We start from the raw sequence: 15,115 nt of genomic DNA, 5'->3' as shown, positions 1-15,115 counted from the left end.
CCTTTCGCTCCCTGTATTTTACCCCTGCCACCTTTAGTATTTGAGAGAGAGTATTCCAGTCAACATTGTCAAAAGCTTTCTCTAAGTCTACAAATGCTAGAAACGTAGGTTTGCCTTTCCTTAAGCTTTCTTCAAAGATAAGTCGTAGGGTCAGTATTGCCTCACGTGTTGCAATATTTCTACGGAATCCAAACTGATCTTCCCCGAGGTCGGCGTCTACCAGTTTTTCCATTCGTCTGTAAAGAATTTTATGTTAGTATTTTGCAGCTGTGACTTATTAAACTAATAGTTCGGTAATTTTCACATCTGTCAACACCTGCTTTCTTTGGGATTGGAATTATTATATAATTTTGAAGTCTGCATTTCGCCTGTCTCATATCTTGCTCACCAGTTGGTAGAGTTATGTCAGGACTGGCTCTCCCAAGGCCGTCAGTAGTTCCAATACAATGTTGTCTACTCACTGGGCCTTGTTTCCACTCAGGTATTTCAGTGCTCTGTCAAACTCATCACGCAGTAACGTATCTCCCATTTCATCTTCATCTACATCCTTTTCCATTTCCATAATATTGTCCTCAAATGCATCGCCCTTGTATATACCCTCTATATACTCCTTCCACCTTTTTGCTTTCCCTTCTTTGCTTAGAACTGGGTTTCCATCTGAGCTCTTGATATTCGTACAAGTGGCTCTCTTTTCTCCAAAGGTCTCTTTAATTTTCCTGTAAGCAGTATCTATCTTACCCCAAGTGAGATAAGCCTCTACATCCTTACATTTATATTCTAGCCATCCCTGCTTAGCCATTTTGCACTTCCTGTCGATCTCATTTTTGAGACGTTTGTATTCCTTTCTGCCTGCTTCATTTACTGCATTGAGCCAGAATGCGGTCCCTAAAATGCTTCTCCAGGATATCAAACACTCTTCTACTTCGATGGGGTCGAGCTCCGTCTTGCATGAAACGCATCTTGTCGAAATCAGGGTGATTTTGGATAATGGGGATGAAATTATCTTCGAAAACGTTCAGGTACCGTTGGGTAGTCACTGTGCCATTGAGGAACATCGTACCGATTTTTCCGTGGCTGGACACTGCACACCATACAGTCACGCGCTGAGGGTGAAGAGACTTCTCCATCGCGAAATGCGGATTCTCAGTCCTCCAAATGTGTCAATTTTGCTTTTTGACGAATCCATCCTGTTGAAAATGGGCTTCGTCGGTAAACCAAACCATCATGCACATTTTAATTCCGATCTTGTCCCGCAGCAAACTGTGCCGTTTGAACGTCCTAACGAAAACTCTTCAGAAGTTATGACTTTTTTTTCCATGTAGTTCAATACCTGTCACCCTGTACATTGCCTCACTACCACTCTAGACAAACAAATATTTCAGCGATATTCACTTTTGTCTTCCGACAATACAGCACAGGACATTTCTGAATGTTTCTGTTCACTCCATTGTTTATTTTCATCCCATGTTGCTACGGTTATTTACACACATTAGCAACAATGCAGTTTCGAGAATTTTTTGACAGGCACACAGACACGTTCGTAGTAAATACTGTGTTGACCCGGTTTCGCTGGAGAAAGAGAGGGCCGAATACATGAGATAACGAACATGGCGGGAGATACCGTCTCACAGCGACCGTGCAACATATAGAGTGAAAATAGCGACGCCTGTATCTCAGTGGTATTACTATCTTCTATTCAAGTTAATGAATAGTCAAACTGCAACCTGACGCAAGAGCATAGCGCATTCACATTGGCGTCGTCTGGCTGCAACCGTTGCTTTCGAAGATAAATCCGCTAAAAATGAGGCTGGAACTACTGTGTTATGGTTTTTGTGACTTTCGAGTGACTGTGTTCTGCTGAGCTTCCGACCTTAGGAAATAGGCCGATGATGATCATGTTCGGTTTGCGGGCGCTCAACTGCGCGGTCATCAGCGCCAGTGGAAATAGGCCGTGTACCAACTGATGATATGAGTAGTGGCCATGGACCATCTGCTGGGACTTACGGGGTGGCGCACGAAATGTGTTACAATTTGGTTTTTGAATATAAACTTTATTGTCAACACAATCTGAAAGGAACATATACTACAATGAAGAGCCGTCCATGGAGATTTGTTCTAACTCAGCACAAGCTCAAGATATCCACCATTTCGTTTCCTAACTTCCTTCAAACGAACACTGAAGTTAGTGATTACCTTACGGCACATGTCTTTCGTAATTTCACTGCAAGCTTGAAGAATAAGTCTCCTGAGCTACATTAAATCACGTGGACGTTTCGGGAAAATATTTTTCCTTTAGTTACCCCCAAAGAAAAAAGTCACATGGATTGAGGTCTGGACTATTGGGGGGGGGGGGGGGGCAATTTTGTCCATCATTGAAGTGACCTGGAAACCTGAGTGAAATGATCCGCATGTCGAAATGATCGTGTAAAAACTCCAACACAGTGTTTGCAGTATGTGGCCTTGCTCCATCTTGCATGAACCACTGCGTGTTGAAGGGCAAAGCAGTAGCAAGAAGCTGTGGAATGAAGGTATTGCGAAGCATGCTCAAATAACGCTCGCTGTTCACAGTTTCTCCAAAGAAAAAGGGTCCAATAAGTCCGTGACTGGAAATGGCTGCCCACGCTGTAATCCTCGGAGCATAATGTTGTCGTTCATGAAGCACTTGTGGGTTTTCAGTGGCCCAAAACCGTACATTTCGTTTGTTACCCACACCGTCTAAATGAAAATGCGCCTCATCTGAAAACTAAACGTTGTTGAGAGTTTCTTCCCTATCCTCCGCCCACTGAGCAAACAGTAGTCTCTGCTGCTTGCGTTCTTCAGTGAACTTCTGTGCATAGGTCATCTTGTATGGGTACATATGGAGGTCACTTTTAAGAATGCGTTGAACGGAGCGTCGGGATATGCACAGTTGCACTGCTGCCTTCCTACACGATTTCCCGGGACTTCTCTGTACAGCAACTCGTACCGCTTGAATATTCTCCGGCGAACAAACAGGCTTAGGCCGAGGTCGCTACGCTTCCAGTACTGTTCCTTCCTGTACAAATTTATCGTACAACCTGTGGGTGGTCTTCTTGCAAGGGACCCATCGTGTGTTAAACTGTTGTGCAAAATGCCTCTGAGTCACAACAAGGGCTTTCTTTTCATCAAAAAGTAACGCAATTGCCGATCCTTACTGTGTCGTATGTCTTCCATTGTCAGCCATTGCTGCTTACTAGTTTCATAGCGGCAGTATCGTGAATTACACGTAATTTTGTAACTCATTTGTTTTTCCAAGCTCTGCTGGTACTGCTGTAGAGATCCCAGCGGGATATCTAATGTGCGTCGTAAATCGTTAAAGAAACAATTAGTAACACATTTCGTGAGCCACCCTGTATTCAGAACAGACAGCGTCTTCTTCTTGCAAACGTTTCACACGCTGCCTTGTCTCCAACCGTCGAAACGCGGTCGTTTATGTGTCACTGCGCCTCCACGAGGACAAAGGAGTCGTCAGAATTTTTATCTGAATTTAACGGCTGCCCTCATATTGAGCAGATAATAAATTCCCCGGAAAATGACAGGTATCACATTCCGCAGTCCTGTTCCTATGAAAGTCAGGACTGTCTCCATTACAGTCTCCTTTCACTCTAATCTTTAATAAAGTATAAATTTGCTTTTGAAGTTTAGCTATCCTCGAAATAAAATTGATAACTCGCTAATGAGTTGACCACTGAGGAATTCATTAACGGTGGCTCCGGAATCTGCAGTGGTATGAATGGATTTTTAATTATTCGCGTCCGTTTATTTTAGCGGACACGCGCGAACGCAAATGTATGGTTCCTGATACATGGCGAGCCTGCCTTGAGTAGTTGCGTCCGAAGTGGCCGTATCATGCCATACACTGACGACGTAACTGAAATTCAACTGAAGAAGAATGTACACGAGTTATCTGTAATTAATGCGAAAGAAAGATTAGGTGACAGGAAACGAACCAACATCACATAGATTTCATTTGCGACAGGAAACGAACGGACATCACATAGATTTCACGTTTGATTTACTTACAGTTTACAGCAACGTGGAAAGAAGATCAAGCGATTAGCAGCTTAGCACGTTAGTTTTAAATAAAACTTCAACCCAAATAGTGACTGAGGGAGAAACAGATCTTATCACTTTCTCCATTTACTCTGCAGCTGTTTAATTAATGAAAAGGCCGCTCCATTTACTGTCCAGAATGTTGTACAGGACAACGGGAGCCACCTTTCCGTTAATTAATAAATAGCTCTCCTTAAATGACAACATAAGGAAGTGAGACACTCAGACACGAGAAACAATTCTGTAATCGACAACGTCGAGGAATGAAGAGTTGCAGACTTACAAAATGTAGCGAACACTTCAGTCAGATATAAGGAGAATAAACGGGAAATTTATACTGCCTGGAGAAAAAGCTAAGGCACCCTGAAGACAAGATCAGCTGTCAAAATAACTTGGTACTCTTACACACCACCGGCTGCTACGTAAATACTTACAGAAGGTGTGGAATTTCTGCACTTATCTGCGGGCAACCAGGATGGCTGTGCGTAAGATGGCATTGTGAAATGTGATCAAAGAGTCAAAGATTACAAAGGCATTCATAACCGTCGGCGCCGTGAGGTTTCCTGGAAAAGGCCACGCAGAATAACATTGCTGTAATCAATATACACTCCTGGAAATGGAAAAAAGAACACATTGACACCGGTGTGTCCGACCCACCATACTTGCTCCGGACACTGCGAGAGGGCTGTACAAGCAATGATCACACGCACGGCACAGCGGACACACCAGGAACCGCGGTGTTGGCCGTCGAATGGCGCTAGCTGCGCAGCATTTGTGCACCGCCGCCGTCAGTGACAGCCAGTTTGCCGTGGCATACGGAGCTCCATCGCAGTCTTTAACACTGGTAGCATGCCGCGACAGCGTGGACGTGAACCGTATGTGCGGTTGACGGACTCTGAGCGAGGGCGTATAGTGGGCATGCGGGAGGCCGGATGGACGTACCGCCGAATTGCTCAACACGTGGGGCGTGAGGTCTCCACAGTACATCGATGTTGTCGCCAGTGGTCGGCGGAAGGTGCACGTGCCCGTCGACCTGGGACCGGACCGCAGCGACGCACGGATGCACGCCAAGACCGTAGGATCCTACGCAGTGCCGTAGGGGACCGCACCGCCACTTCCCAGCAAATTAAGGACACTGTTGCTCCTGGGGTATCGGCGAGGACCATTCGCAACCGTCTCCATGAAGCTGGGCTACGGTCCCGCACACCGTTAGGCCGTCTTCCGCTCACGCCCCAACATCGTGCAGCCCGCCTCCAGTGGTGTCGCGACAGGCGTGAATGGAGGGACGAATGGAGACGCGTCGTCTTCAGCGATGAGAGTCGCTTCTGCCTTGGTGCCAATGATGGTCGTATGCGTGTTTGGCGCCGTGCAGGTGAGCGCCACAATCAGGACTGCATACGACCGAGGCACACAGGGCCAACTCCCGGCATCATGGTGTGGGGAGCGATCTCCTACACTGGCCGTACACCACTGGTGATCGTCGAGGGGACACTGAATAGTGCACGGTACATCCAAACCGTCATCGAACTCATCGTTCTACCATTCCTAGACCGGCAAGGGAACTTGCTGTTCCAACAGGACAATGCACGTCCGCATGTATCCCGTGCCCCCCAACGTGCTCTAGAAGGTGTAAGTCAACTATCCTGGCCAGCAAGATCTCCGGATCTGTCCCCCATTGAGCATGTTTGGGACTGGATGAAGCGTCGTCTCACGCGGTCTGCACGTCCAGCACGAACGCTGGTCCAACTGAGGCGCCAGGTGGAAATGGCATGGCAAGCCGTTCCACAGGACTACATCCAGCATCTCTACGATCGTCTCCATGGGAGAATAGCAGCCTGCATTGCTGCGAAAGGTGGATATACACTGTACTAGTGCCGACATTGTGCATGCTCTGTTGCCTGTGTCTATGTGCCTGTGGTTCTGTCAGTGTGATCATGTGATGTATCTGACCCCAGGAATGTGTCAATAAAGTTTCCCCTTCCTGGGACAATGAATTCACGGTGTTCTTATTTCAATTTCCAGGAGTGTAATTGTTTCTACAAGTTTCTTTTTCAGGTCAAGAAGGAAGATCTTTCTTCATTTTTGCAAAAAGCAGTACAAGTACAGGAAAAAGTTCAGAAAATTGTTAATTTGTTACTATATCACACAAAAATAATTTTTGTCATGTTTTACCCGTCTGTCTGTTTTTAATACCCTATTTTTTCTGGAACAGATTGTTAAGTAAAGTTCAAATTTATGTACATTACGAATACTAAAGTCTATAGTCCCTTGGCGGCATAAAAAATTTAAACTTTTGAGTCAACACAGTCAAAAGATTCGTAATTTGTATCAAATATTTTGATACTTGCAGACTTACTCATCAAAACCTATAGGGTTACTTCCCGTTGACCTAGAACCATGAAATTCACCAGGAAGCAAGGTTTAACAGTATAAGTAAAGTAAAAAATCTGAAACTTGTTAAATTGTAATAGTTTCACATAGAAATAAATTTTTGCCATTTGAGCACATGTTACAGTCATCATCCGTTAAAAGCATAATGGACGAACTTTACTGCATGCAAACGGAAAATGTAAGTTGTTGTCACGTAGTATGTAAATGGAAGTCTTGATAAATCTTCTCTCTCTACATATATAATCTGCAGTTCCCTGCTCGCTTCTTTTGGTGTGTCCGAGATAGTCCGATAAACTAATGTAGAGATTTTGATACAGTCTCTTAATTCCTGGGACTAATGTGTTGCCTCTATTGATGTCAATAACAGGGAAAAATCGTTGAAATTCCCGAATCCCAGGATGAATGAGATATATATCTACATAATTAAGTTTGTACGGAATCCTCAGTGTGAGAGTCCTTCTGGCATTTGTCAAATTTTTTTTCTTGTGGAGTATGTTCTACATAGAAAATCCCCTGTAGCGGAAATAAATTTCTTAATGTTATTCCTGTGAATAATAATAAAAGAGGAAACAGTTTCCATTTATGGAAAATCCTTAGATCATGAAAAGATTTTGCGAAAGCAGAAAGAATTCCGCTTATAACGTTATTGTAACTTCGTAACCTCCCAACAGAAAAAATAATTATAATATTCACATTTAGTGTAACCTCCCAACAGAAAAAAATGTCGTTTAACTTCCCAGTAGAAAAATTTCTTTCCAATAATAAAATTTCAAGTATTAATGTGACCTTGTATTGAAGACTGACTGCATATCGAGATTAATAAGTTTTGACGTCAGCAGGGCTGCGTCATGGGCCTGTGCAATCATCCTGAATAAACTGAAAAATTCTTACCTTACAATGATGTCGCCGGATAACGCTATCTATATATTTGCCCCTGTAAGAAATTTTTGGCATAGCCCAGTGCAGTGTTGGCCCCTAGATTTTCATTTGTAGGAAAACAACTGATTTTCTTTTGCTTAATCAACATGAGTATGCACAGAAATCCATTGAAATTCCATCCGCTCAAGTGCGTTAGCGAATAGTAATGGACCCTTAGTGAACCCCTTACAACTTCTATAAAAATGTGCTAATCTATTAACCAGAGCGCAGGGAATACGGAAGAGTTGGTGTTACGGAATTGGAGTGTTTTTCGTGGTTATGGTGCGGTTAAGATAACGTTAAATGCGGAATGATATGAGCACATTTTGCAGCATCGTGTACTGCGTACAACAGAGACAGGTCGGAGACGATGACTCTATTAGCATGACAATGCACCCTGTATCTGCGAGGCAATGGTTTGTGGACAATGACGTTCCTGAAATGGACTGGAACGCCCAGAGTCCCGACCTAACCACGATGGTAAACCTTTGGAATGAGCTACTTCGCTCCAGATTAGAGCGTCGAAAATCACAACCTTCTCAGCTTTCGGCTTTTGAACAGGAATGTGCCGCCATTCTACCCCAGACACTGAGATGCTTAAGTGATAGTGTCCCATCAGAATTCAAGCCATCATAAAGTCTAAAGGCGAACATAGATCACACTGATGTCAACTAATACGTGTCCAGACGCTTCTGATCAGTTAATCTACACTGGTGGCCAAAAAAATTGCTACACCAAGAAGAAATCTAGATAATAAACGGGTATACATCGGAGAAAAATATTATACTAGAACTGACATGTTATTACATTTTCACGCAATTTGGGTGCATAGATCATGAGAAATCAGTACCCAGAACAACCACCTCTGGGCGTAATAACGGCCTTAATACGCCTGGACATTTGAGTCAAACAGAGCTTGGATGGCGTGTACAGGTACAGCTGCCCATGCAGCTTCAACACGATACCACAGTTCATCAAGAGTGGTGATTGGCTTATTGTGACGGGCCAGTTGCTCCGCCACCATTGACCAGACTTCTTCAGTTGGTGAGAGGTCTGTAGAATGTGCTGGCCAGGGCAGCAGTCGAACATTTTCTGTATCCAGAGAGGTCCGTACAGGACCTGCAACATGCGGTCGTGCATTATCCTGCTCAAATGTAGGGTTTCGCAGGGATCGATTGAAAGGTAGAGCCACAGGTCGTAACACATCTCAAATGTAACGTCCACTGTTCAAAGTGCTGTCAATGCGAACAACAGGAGACCGAGACGTGTAACCAATGGCACCCCATACCATCACGCCGGGTGATACCCCAGTATGGCGATGACGAATAAATGCTTCCAATGTGCGTTCACCGTGATGTCGCCAAAAACGGATGCCACCATCATGATGCTGTAAACAAAATCTGGATTCATCCGAAAAAATGACGTTTTGCCATTCGTGCACCCAGGCTCGTCGTTGGGTACACCATCGCAGGCGCTCCTGTCTGTGATGCAGCGTCAAGGGTGACCGCAGCCATGGTCTCCGAGCTGATAGTCCATGCTGCTGCAAACGTCGTCGAACTGTTCGTGCAGATGGTTGCTGTCTTGCAAACGTCCCCATCTGTTGACTCAGAGATCGAGACGTGGCTGCACGATCCTTACAGCCATCCGGATAAGATGCGTGTCATCTCGACTGCTAGTGATACGAGGCCATTGGGGGCCAGCACGGTGTTCCGTGTTATCCTCCTGAACCCACCGATTCCATATTCTGCTAACAGTCATTGGATCCCGACCAACGCGAGCAGTAATGTAACGATACGATAAACCGCAATCGCGATAGGCTACAATCCGACCTTTATCAAAGTCGGAAACGTGGTGGTACGCATTTCTCCTCCTTACACACCTTGTGTGAATGCTCTGAAAAGTTAATCATTTGCACATCACAGCATCTTCTTCCTGTCGGTTAAATTTCGCGTCTGTATCACGTCATCTTCATGGTGTAGCAATTTTAATCTCCAGTAGCGTATAGTACCGTCCCTGTTCTGGAAAGTTTTTTGTGATTTTATAGAAAGCGTGTCGTTCCACTTACGAAAAATATGCTTACTTCAAAATCTCGGTTGATAAATGATTACGACTGTTACGTACGTAACAAAATTACCTTTCCGTCTCTAAGTTTAACCTCATGGTCATTTAGCGTAGTACATGTAGGAAGAGGCAATATATCTGATGACGGTGCTAAGAACGCACGCTCTCGCAAATTTAACAGCAATCCACAACATGATACAGAACGCCTCTCTTGCACCGTCTGCCACCTGAGCTGGTTGATCATCTCCATAACCCTTCCGTGTTTACTAAACAACCCAGTTCTTTTTATGTTTCCCCTATTTCCTCTACGCCAGCGGCCTTGCCGCGTTGTTAGCACCGGTTGCCGTCGGATCAGGGAAGTTAAGGGCTGTCGGCCTTGGCTAGCACTTGGATGGATCTCCGTCCTGATCTGCCGAGTGCTGTTGGCAAACGGGGTGCTCTCAGCCCTTGTCAGGCCAGTTGAGGAGCTACTTGACTGAGAAACGGCGGCACCAGTCACGAAAACTGACAACGGCCGGGGGAGCGGTTTTCTGACCACGTGCCCCTCCGTATCTGCATCCGGTGACGCCTAAGGATTGAGGATGACACGGCGGCCGGTCGGTACCCTTGGCCATTCAAGGCCTGTCCTGAGGGTGTTTGTTTTTTGTTTGTTGTATCCTCTATAACTCCTATCTGGTACGGATCCCCTGCTGACAGCAATAGTCAAGTACTGGTCGCACGAGTGTTTTTTGAGCTATCTCGTTTGTTGGCACACTACATTTCCTGTGGCTTCTTCCAAGCATCTAGGTCTGGCATCTGCCTTTGCAGTGATTATTTTTATGTAGTCGTTTTAAGTGGTTCAAATGGTTCTTAGCACTATGGGACTTAACTTCTGAGGTCATCAGTCCCCTAGAACCTAGAACTACCTAAACCTAACCAACCTAAGGACATCACACACATTCATGCCCGAGGCAGGATTCGAACCTGCGACCATAGCGGTCGCGCGGTTCCAGACTGTAGTGCCTAGAACCACTCGTCCACCCCGGCCGGCGTAGTCGTTTCGCTTTAAATTCCTGCTTACGCACACTTCTAGATATTTTATGGACGTAACTGCTGCCAGTGATTGTTCTACAATAGTGTATTCTCACAGTAATGGCTCTTACTGTCCATGCTTTTGTTTACGTTGAAGGTCAATTGCCACACCTTGCACCAAGCTCCTCACCAGGTCTTCCTGGCATTTCGCTACCAGTTTCTAGCGACTTCTCTGTAAATAACGGCACTATCAGAGAAAAGCCTCGTGGAAGTTCAGGTGCTGTCTATTACGTCGTCTGTATGTATGTCGTGAAAAGTAACGGACGTACACTCCTGGAAATTGAAATAAGAACACCGTGAATTCATTGTCCCAGGAAGGGGAAACTTCATTGACACATTCCTGGGGTCAGATACATCACATGATCACACTGACAGAACCACAGGCACATAGACACAGGCAACAGAGCATGCACAATGTCGGCACTAGTACAGTGTATATCCACCTTTCGCAGCAATGCAGGCTGCTATTCTCCCATGGAGACGATCGTAGAGATGCTGGATGTAGTCCTGCGGTACGGCTTGCCATGCCATTTCCACCTGGCGCCTCAGTTGGACCAGCGTTCGTGCTGGACGTGCAGACCGCGTGAGACGACGCTTCATCCAGTCCCAAACATGCTCAATGGGGGACAGATCCGGAGATCTTGCTGGCCAGGGTAGTTGACTTACACCTTCTAGAGCACGTTGGGTGGCACGGGATATATGCGGACGTGCATTGTCCTGTTGGAACAGCAAGTTCCCTTGCCGGTCTAGGAATGGTAGAACGATGGGTTCGATGACGGTTTGGATGTACCGTGCACTATTCAGTGTCCCCTCGACGATCACCAGTGGTGTACGGCCAGTGTAGGAGATCGCTCCCCACACCTGATGCCGGGTGTTGGCCCTGTGTGCCTCGGTCGTATGCAGTCCTGATTGTGGCGCTCACCTGCACGGCGCCAAACACGCATACGACCATCATTGGCACCAAGGCAGAAGCGACTCTCATCGCTGAAGACGACACGTCTCCATTCGTCCCTCCATTCACGCCTGTCGCGACACCACTGGAGGCGGGCTGCACGATGTTGGGGCGTGAGCGGAAGACGGCCTAACAGTGTGCGGGACCGTAGCCCACCTTTATGGAGACGGTTGCGAATGGTCCTCGCCGATACCCCAGGAGCAACAGTGTCCCAAATTTGCTGGGAAGTGGCGGTGTGGTTCCCTACGGCACTGCGTAGGATCCTACGGTCTTGGCGTGCATCCGTGCGTCGCTGCGGTCCGGTCCCAGGTCGACGGGCACGTGCACCTTCCGCCAACCACTGGCGACAACATCGATGTACTGTGGAGACCTCACGCCCCACGTGTTGAGCAATTCGGCGGTACGTCCACCCGGCCTCCCGCATGCCCACTATACGCCCTCGCTCAAAGTCCGTCAATTGCACATACGGTTCACGTCCACGCTGTCGCGGCATGCTACCAGTGTTAAAGACTGCGATGGAGCTCCGTATGCCACGGCAAACTGGCTGACACTGACGGCGGCGGTGCACAAATGCTGCGCAGCTAGCGCCATTCGACGGCCAACACCGCGGTTCCTGGTGTGTCCGCTGTGCCGTGCGTGTGATCATTGCTTGTACAGCCCTCTCGCAGTGTCCGGAGCAAGTATGGTGGGTCTGACACACGGGTGTCAATGTGTTCTTTTTTCCATTTCCAGGAGTGTATAATGGTCTTTCTCGATACGTCCGAAAACACTTGCCTCTACTGAGAACGACATGCTGTGGTCTGGATACTGGAAACTTCATCGCAGTCACACAGTTGCTGTCAAATCCTGTACCCTCCTATTTTGTTCATTAGGTGGCAGCGCGAAAGTGTAGTAAGTCAAGGAACACGGTATCAAAAATGGTTCAAATGGTTCTGAGCACTACGGAGCTTATCATCTGAGGTCATCAGTCCCCTAGAACTTAGAACTACTTAAACCTGACTAATCTAAGGACATCACACACATCCATGTCCGAGGCAGGATTCGAACCTGCGACCGTAGCGGTGGCGGTTCCAGACTGAAGCGCCTAGAGCCGCTCGGCCACACCGGCCGACCGAACACGGTATCCATCTGGGCGCCGGTGTCTACAGCTTTCTGGGTCTCGTTGTACATTTTGTCTACCAAAATTTGCTCGTACGAATTTTTCATACAACAACTATGTGTACGATGCACTTGTGCACATTTCTGAATTTATTCACTTAATTTTCTGTATCGATCGCTGGAACATCGCGTCTACAAGACAGATGTAAACGTTGGACTGATATTGTTCCTACGCTTATAATGAATTCCACTCTGTAAGTGATGAAAGTCTATGTGAATGCAGCTTGCCGCTAACTTGGTGTAATGTTTTGTCTGTACAGAAGTGTATCTGTCGCCTTTATCGCTCTTTCACCCTCACACATAAATCGGTACAATAAAGTTAGGGCTTCGTATTTTCTTATTAGGCTGATCCGTGAAAAGACAGACAAACAATTATGCTAATGGAGGATTCAGAGTAATTTCTCGAATTTCATTCGCTCTCTCTCTCTCTCTCTCTCTGTCCTTTATCTGTGTACAGTTTCAATATGTTAATTACGTGAAATCAGCCTAGTAGAATCTCGGGTGGAGCCCTTCGTCTTAATGTTCAGCGGTTGGCTTGCTGGAAAAGATCTTTACATTTGTTATTATTATTAAGCGCTGCATTCAGTTGGGAAAATCGATCGTTTGAACAATTCGTTCAGTTTACGACAGATCTAAAATTTCAGACGTGGACGAAGCCTTTTTGGACGATTTATAAAAACTCAGAGATTGCAGGCTCTCTTCGTCACAGCTGAAACTTCCCAATTAATTACAGGGCCCAGACAATCATCAATGGTTCAGACAGAGAACTCATTCGTCATTCACTCTAGAATAAAATGTTCACAAACCTTATTTCTGAGGAAAATTGTATATTGAATCCATTTCCGTACATGTTCCGTTTTCTGTTGGTTCCAAGTCTCATGTAATTTTCTTTTACAGGTTTGTCTTTCTCTTTATCTATCGCGCTAGCGGCACAAACTTTCCTAGCTCGCTTTAGCGCGAAGAAGAGTAAATAAATCTCCTTTTGCAATCCGACAATCTTCCAACCGATACTTCCGAAGCTGTTCCTCTCTCCCTCTATAATAACCATGGAGCATACATTTCTGTACCTCTGTTGTTCCAAAGAATAAACGTACTAGAAAAATACCTTGGCGTCGACGAGCTGTCGGCGCATATATTACTAGAAAATCTGATCAGATACTTTTCAAACGCAAATACATGTGAATGATTTGGTTGACCATTACTAATTATTGCGTGGTAGAGGGTAATTTTCCGTGGGGAGATTACACGCTATTTTTGTTCTTCTGATGTTTCGAATAATCTTGTTACAGTTATATTTCGTATGTTATCTCGGTAAGATACGACAGCTATTCTGCTGCACTCTTGTACAGATTTGTATAAAAATCTTATATAAGTTTTCTTAATATAGAGCAATGATAAACTGTTCTGCTTTTAAATTACATTTTGAATCTCTTCATTTTTCTATGTTTTTTTATTTAATTGATGTGATGTGTTCTCAGAGAGACGCAGATGGACAGAGGCATTGACGGCACTTTGTTATTGGACGTTAATTACCGATTGTCTTCCGTCATTGCTCTTCACTGCGTATCATGCAGTACGTCCGTGAGATATCTGCACCGGTCATTTCTTGTATCTTGTGGAATTTTTCTTGAGACCATTGATTCTATGATTCGATCATTCGGCCTCCATCAATGATATTGCCACGCTGTTTACACCAGTCTGACACAGGCCCCAACGATTAATTGAATGTGATGGCAGTTTTAAAATATTTTGCATTCCCCTTCTCACAAAACATAGCGCGAAACGTTCACTGACGTGTTTTTCTTTTATCTTTTTCTTTTTTTTTTTTTTTTTTTTTTTTTTTTTGCGCTGAGTCTTACGTATGGCGGACGACAATACGCAAGCAACCACCATCTAGTGACGCCTACCCCATTCACAAATTATTTTCCAATTTGTATCAAATCTTAGAAATTTCAGTTTATAAATGTGTTTGCCGGGTAAGTAATGCGTCATCGTGGACGCACAGACCGACCTGGGTTCACTTTATCGTTGTTTACAGAATCCATCACGATTCTCGCGGAGGAGATACTCGCCCAGCAGAAATGTCATAATAAGCAGACACAAAACATGTTCTTAAATTCTACAAGTGACCGGCAATAGAGGTACAGGCTTGTTACTTTGTGCTTTTGTTTTACAACCCTTGTTGAAAACGGTAATGATCTGTGCTTTTTCCCAGTCATCAGAGACCTACAGCTTCAGAGACCTACAGTACGCTAATGCTAGAAGAGGATCATCTCTGTAGAATCGTATTTGTACCCCGTCTACTCCATTAGCCTTCTCTCAGTTGAGCGATTTAAGTTTCTTTTCTATCCTACCGTCATTTATTTCGAAATCAGCCGTTTTGTCGTCCGTGCGACGATTTAGAGTAGGTACTGCATGCGACCTTCCTCTGGGAAACTGTTTTGGAAAAAGAAGTTTTGTGTTTCGACGTTTTCTCTGTCGGCGTCCTCTTCG

The sequence above is a fragment of the Schistocerca piceifrons genome, chromosome 8 (genome assembly GCF_021461385.2).
Source record: "Schistocerca piceifrons isolate TAMUIC-IGC-003096 chromosome 8, iqSchPice1.1, whole genome shotgun sequence".
Lineage (NCBI taxonomy): Eukaryota > Metazoa > Arthropoda > Insecta > Orthoptera > Acrididae > Schistocerca > Schistocerca piceifrons.
Note: the sequence above shows the minus strand (reverse complement) of the source record.